Here is a 7,099-nt window from a genome sequence, read left to right as displayed (position 1 = left end):
TTTATTTTTATTTTTAGGCGTTCAGCATTTAGTAATAAGTAATGTTTTTATAATTTAAAATTTTATCACATTTTAAATGACATTTACTGTTTTCAGTGACATTCAAATTGTATTAACGTACTTCATTATTTAAGCACTTAATCCGTTCAGAATTAAACATTGAATTAAGTTATCAAACAATACCTAAGATGATCATCTCTCGTGACTACTGAAAATGAAACAAAACAGATAATTCTCAATCTTTTTGAGTTGACCCTAAAAATCAAACTGATTAAGAATTCTCCAAAAAGTTAAGGATATTACTCTTCCTTATTCTCGCTTAATTTTCTATATTTAAATTAATTAGTTCCATTCTATAGGCATGCTGGGTCAAATTTAGAATCATGTGCTCTAAATTCAACTAATTTAGTACTATAATGCTATTCTAATTAATTGCCCAAAAAAAAAAAAACTTACTGTAAAAATAATAAATAAATAAATAATATTATATAATGTGGGTAGGAAAGAAGAGAATTCTTATCTAGTTAGGCATGGTTTCTAAAAGGAAGATTTATCAACTTAAATTACCAGCGAGAGGGATCTGTGAACTTCATGAAAATTGTATTACTTTATAATTTTCCTTGGTTTATAGATAATCTGCTTTTGTGTAAAATATAAATATATACATATTAAAACCACTAGGTAGTAAATTATATATATATATATATTTTGAAAAATAATTATTTCAACTTCTCCAAGCTTCTTGATCCGCCCCTGCCTTCGACCAGTGGCATGCGTTTAGTCGGTGAAACTAATATATTTTGCATGTGATGTACTCCTTGTCTTTAATTTGCCTTCTATTTTTTTGCATAAAAATTATATATATATATATTCCTAATATAGTATTACGATATTACCAGATCGAGCACCTTAGTACAATCCATTTTGCACAAAAATATTATGGGATAACTATAATCGTCCGTGCTTCTAAAAACTAAAAATAATGATGTCCGGCCATGTCCATTGTATGTGATTTGCTTCCGTTGTGCCATTTAATGGGTATTTTTAAAATATTATCGGAGCCAGGAAACCAGCACATAAAGGGCATTAAAAGTATATATAGAGGACTAGCGGTTTGCTTCCTCTTTAATTCCTAAATCTAGCGGGGGGAAAATGTGTTAAGCAAGCTATATATATATTTATATATATATATATATAGTAGCATTCTTGATTTGTTTCCCTATATGTACAATAAAATTCCTATTCAATCAATACAAAACCCGCTTAAAAAAATGAACAAATAACGATGTTTGACGCTTCTTTTAAGTCGATCATCAAATAATTTTTTGTATAAGCTCTATTAATTACCATTGACCATGCAAAAAATTTCAACAATTAGAGTACTTTCATATCCTGATTCCTGATCATGGACTAATCTCTCTTCTTCAACCTCGGTCAAATTCTTCATGACCGCGTCCATTGCACTGCTCAGGAGATCCGACCAATTCCTACAAACACAATAGAATACAAAACAACCCTAGATCAGAAATGCTCAAGAATTCAAACATATTACACACACTTGTGTGTGTGTGTCTGAATATATATATATATATATATATATATATATATATATATACACACACAATTTTATAATGCATTCAAGGTAGAATTCTTGAAGAAAAGAGGTAATGAAATTACCCTTTGGAAGAGTCAAATGTAAGTCCCACTGTGTACTTGGCCTCCTCAAGAGCCCATCTAAACCTATGCAGGTCCTTCTCCCGACAGTTTTCACCGACCTTAACCCTAAGCTCATAAGGTTTTACATCACAAAAAACTGGTATAACCCTTTTGTTGGACTCCATGAGAAGAGACAACTCGTGAAGACAAAAGGGGGACTCACAGCAACGAGGCAAAAACACGGCGATCCCAACCTTACAATCCCTAATCGCCATGTCTATCTTTTGGAACAACTTGTCACCTGGCTTCATGTTCTTGCTGTCCAGAAATGGACGAAGTTTTAACCTAGCAAAGTGATGTAAAGCAGCCCGGAAACGTTACTCTTTGTGTCGATGCCACGGTGATTGATGAAGACATCGCAGGGTTGAGATTTGAAAATTTGATGGCATACATATTTGGCTGATCTAAAAGATTGCATGGCTCTTTGATGAAGTTGAATATATATATGTGTGTGTATATATATATAGCTGTTTTTTTTGTATAGATTTGTACTTTTACTACTTGTAGTTCTTTTGTTTGTGTTTGTAGTAAATGTAGGGCTTCTTTGTTTGGTGGGTATTTTTATAGTTGTCTAGGTCTTTTGATCAGTGACGAGTTTAGTATCAATATCGTGGAAAGAACATATTCTACATTTCAATACATAGGTTGGGACCATTCAAAAATATATATATATATACAAGAAAAAAGGGCTTTTACGAGGGGCCAAAAACGCCATGGAAACATATCCACAGTGCATTCTATGCCCTCGTGTATGAGGATTCCGTAAATACTCAATTTTTTTTTACGGGAAAAAATCTATTCTCATCAGAAAATAATAGATTTGCCGTAGAAAATAATTTTGTTTTATATATTAAATTTATTTACAACATGGATATTTTTCTGTTAATAATTAACTTACGAGGCTCCAAACATGCCGTATAAAAGTTTTCTATGGTGAATTATAACTTCCCGTAAATAATCTCACGTTTCTACGGTGAGGTATCTACGCATGCCGTAGAAAAGTTTTCTACGGCGAGTTGTAACTAACCATAAATAATCTCACGAGGTACAGAAGCATGCCTTAGAAAAGTCTTCTAAGGCGAATTTTAACTACCCGTAAATAATCTCACGAGGCATTGAAACATGCCGTAAAAAAGTTTTCTACGGCGAATTTTAGGTACCCGTAAATAAGTAGAAAAGTTATTTAGGAGGATTTTCACTTATTTACGGGATTTCAAACTTTCCGTAAATAATATATATATATATATATATATATATATATATATATTATAAATAAAATACTCTTAATTAATGTTAGTTAATCATCTACTACCTATAATTCACATCACTTTCAGTTATAATTCAATCTAAAAAAACATACATATCCCGTTAAATATATCAAAAGAGTTAAAATATTTTTACAATTCATCATTTATCAATATGCGAAAATAATTCAACATTTATCAATGTTCCAAAACAGGAAGTAAATCCATTTGTCAAGAAAATCAATTTCTTAACACTTCTGTTGAAAAATTGATAAACCTTCTAGCACTTGAGTTTTAGTCTACACTTATCAAAAAACTACCTCACAGTACAAAATCCAAGGAAGTAGCTGCAAAATCCACAGTACAAAATCCAAGAAAGTAGCTGCATCACACAAGTCTTAAATTCAGAATGCTAATAAAAAAGGAAAATAACAAGATTATCATTTATGAATCAAACACAAACATTTTGCTAAAAATTTCTTCCTTAGATCTACCAAAAATATTTCAAACAGATAATTTTCCTTAATTGAATACTAGATTTTTGCAAGGATGTATGAGAACAGACAATATCATAGTCTCTTTATATTCATGAACACTAAAATATCATAATATGTAGTCTCTTTATCTCATGATTATGAGCAAATCTGAAACATTTTGAAACAAATCTGAAACATTGTAGGTTTTTGGTGCAACGATTATGAGCAAATCTGAAACATTCTTGTTGGTGTTAATTGTTGCAGGACCCATTTTGGAGCAGCTTTTTCAAGCGTAGTATACGACTTTCAAAGGGAAGGAAATGTGGATGCATATCAAAGAAATTGCCACTCCAAGGGTAATCCTGCTCCTATTCGGTCTGTACTTCACAAATTTGCATATGGTTTCATTTGATCGATGATAGCGAATCTTTTAACACAATTTCAGTCCATAAAGAACTCCTGTGATCATCTCGTATAACAGGTAAATTCTAATCTCATCTACCCTAATTTTTATTTCAATTTTTTATTTTTCCTTTGAAATTTGATTTTCAATTTTACCCAACAGATCTTATCTTTTGAGATTTCCATTGAAATTATGATAATTAATCAATAATTCATGAACGTCAATCTCAAATGCTTTTATTTCTAATTAAATTTCAGAGCTCTTTCTTTTCTTATTTGACTCATACTTGAAATTGGGATTTTGGGAGTTTCTATAGACAGTGTGTTAAGTTCACCCCTCATATTCCATCTTTATTGGAGATTCTGATGTTCTAATCTTTCAGACTTTTTTCTTTTTTATGTTTCTGCCACAATTTGTTGATGCATTGATGTAAATTGAATATGTTTGGCTTCACTTATAATATCATTGTGAAGTTGATTACTTGCACAGCTACTCAGTTGGTGATGCAGTTCATGAGAAGTTCAATAAGGATAAATATTTGGAGAAGTGAAGAACTTCAGAAATTCGCTCATCATCAAGCCAGGACCAACATAGCACTTTCTAGAATAAACTTTGAATACAAGTCAAGTCTTATATATATATTATCTCAATTTGCTGCTAGTTTAATTTATATATATTTTCTTTTTATGTTCTATTTTAATAATTTTTCAGATTTTCCGTTTTTGGGCTGCAATAGGATTTATGGATCATATTTTGGTCCAAATTATTGTAATGAACCTTTGTTCATTGTTTTTAGTTGGTCTATATTAGTTTAATTATTCAAAGTTTTTATGTTTTTATTTATTTCTTTTCCCTAGGCAAAGTTCTCAAGTTTCTAAATAAGACTCCAAATCTTATAGCTATGAGTGCTTTAGAGAACATCTTTTACAGGAATTTTCCAACAAACCTTAAGTGTGATGGTTATGGGAATCTAGGGTGATCGTTCTACTCTTTTATAGGTCTAACCCTTCCATCTTTTAATTATTCACTTCATAGCATACCAAAAATCACCCAAACAGCCAAAGTTATGGTTCATGTGTACTATGATCGTTCTACTCTTTTACAGATTTTTTTTTTATGTTTTATTCTTTAGGGGATAAAAACACCTTTCAGTATCAAAATTTTCATGTTTTTAGGGGTAAACATTTATACTTATAGGATTAAGTTTTGATTATTTCCTCACTAAATTTTTAGATTGTCTTTAGTTTCTATCATGTTTACCTTGTAAGAATTTATTTTTTTAGTTTATTGTAGAAACACTTTATATGGATCTCCATCATATCTAAGGTTAATAAATTCATTTTTCAAAGGCGTATCTTTTCTACATTAATTTAAACAAGTTGGGGCTTAAATTTGTTCAAGTTCATGTACTCTTATGCTTTTGGGTGGGGGCTAAAGTGTTTTTTTTTTTTTCACCTTATGTACCAATGAGATTGAGTTATAATAATTATTCATTAAAATGTGTTATTGTTTTACGGAATGTATTGATTGTCTTTAGTTTCTCTTACATTTCCCTTACAAATTTGTAACAATTTAAATTTATACTGTAGAAACACCTTATATGGATCTCTTTCATATGATACACTTTCTGAGAGTTAGAACGTCATTTATCTAAGACATTTATAATTATTTTCCCTTACTGCTGCATGTTATTTGTGTAGCTCTCAAGTGCCCCTAACATTTCCTGCATGCCCATGAAGCTTGTTTTCATCCAGTGTTTCAGACATTTTTCTAAACTTCCCTTCCATTGGAAGGTAGAAATTTAGTTTGAGAACAAGATCTGTAATTATGTTCACATGTTTCATAAGCAAAGTAACCTAAGTTATGGTAGCAAGTTTTCCAAGTCCAACTAACCTGAATATTTTTTCAACATCTGTGCTATGTTAACAAGTCTTTTACACGTTAATTATCCATGGATCAATAGAACCGGCCATATATAACTAAGCAATTACCCTCTAGAGAGGGCATGGGAAGTGTTATTTTAAAGGTTTTAGTATGATATTTTTTTAGTTTAAATCCTTTTAGATGTGGGATGCAACATACTTGTGTGCTCAGGAATGATTTTTCATGATAAGGCCTAATTGAAATAAATTATAATTCTGGGATTAGTTCTCATTATCTCTGATGATATGTGGTATGTCTACTTATTAGTATAGGGTCATAAATAATTAGAATATGGAGAAGTCATTCTCCAATTTACCTACAAATATTGTTTTCCTAGGATTAAAATTTTTTAAATTTAGTTATTACATAAAATGTTATGAATTTATTTGCAGGTTTTTGGAAAGGATTGGAGTGATTTTAGCTTCTAAAGTGGATTTGTTCATTATTTGAAGACAAAGAAAGCTTCAAGTTAAGGTGAATGTTCGTTCTAAAGTTGTAATGCCTATGCACTTCTCATGGTTGTTTGAGTGTTTTAGTTGGTGGTTCTCTTTTGTAAATCTCATTAATGTAAATAATTAATTTATTGATGCATTAATTGAAATTTAAATTTGTGGGAATTGTTTACCCATTTTCAATTAAAGTATTACTTTGATAGAACTTCTAATGTTCTTTTTCCTTCATAACTACACCTGAAATTTAAATTTTTTGGAATTGTTTGCCTATTTTCAATTAAAGTAATGGTTTAGTATATAGTTCCTAATGTTAGCAATGGAAATTGACGATTCTAAATACCAGGTTTTATAAAAGTTCAAACATATCTATCAATCAAGCAACAAACAATGGATAAAGGCTGGGTGCATATTCCTGACAGGTTTAACTTTAACAACATATCAACAACTTCTCTTCCATAACAATCAATCAAAACCTCCACATACAATGATCCCATACTCCCATGCTTTCAACATTTTAAAACAAGAAATAAAAATGGCCTCCATACGAGCCGATGTACCAATAAGGTAATAAAGTTCAAGATACACCGCAAAATTGTTCACTTAAAGGCACGTGACCCCTCTAAGTATGAGTATAAAAAGCATTAAAATTGTCAGTCATAAAAGAAGCATAGTATTTGACCTTTGTGTAGATTGGAATCATAGAAATTCTGATTCTTTTGCTCCCTAATGAACTGGTGATAATCAATCCTGTCAGAAAAAAAATATATTTCAAAAATGTAATGCCAACAAATACATAAAAAAAATCACTATTTGCTTAATTATTTTGTCTAGTAACCTATCACAAAAGATTAAAAAAAAAAATTTGTCAAAATTCTAGCAAGAAGA

General features: G+C 30.5%; 1 pseudogene; it reads right to left on the bottom strand.

Moving 5' to 3' along the window:
• Nucleotides 1-1,339: 1,339 nt before the first annotated feature.
• On the bottom strand, nucleotides 1,340-2,134 carry LOC132277222 (probable 2' cyclic ADP-D-ribose synthase BdTIR; annotated as a pseudogene).
• Between the last annotated feature and the right edge of the window lie 4,965 nt (nucleotides 2,135-7,099).

The sequence above is a fragment of the Cornus florida genome, unplaced genomic scaffold (assembly GCF_030987335.1).
Source record: "Cornus florida cultivar Cherokee Brave unplaced genomic scaffold, ASM3098733v1 CherokeeBrave_3.0.0_Hap2_Chr01, whole genome shotgun sequence".
NCBI classification, from domain to species: domain Eukaryota; kingdom Viridiplantae; phylum Streptophyta; class Magnoliopsida; order Cornales; family Cornaceae; genus Cornus; species Cornus florida.
This window is presented reverse-complemented; position numbering and strand designations above follow the sequence as displayed.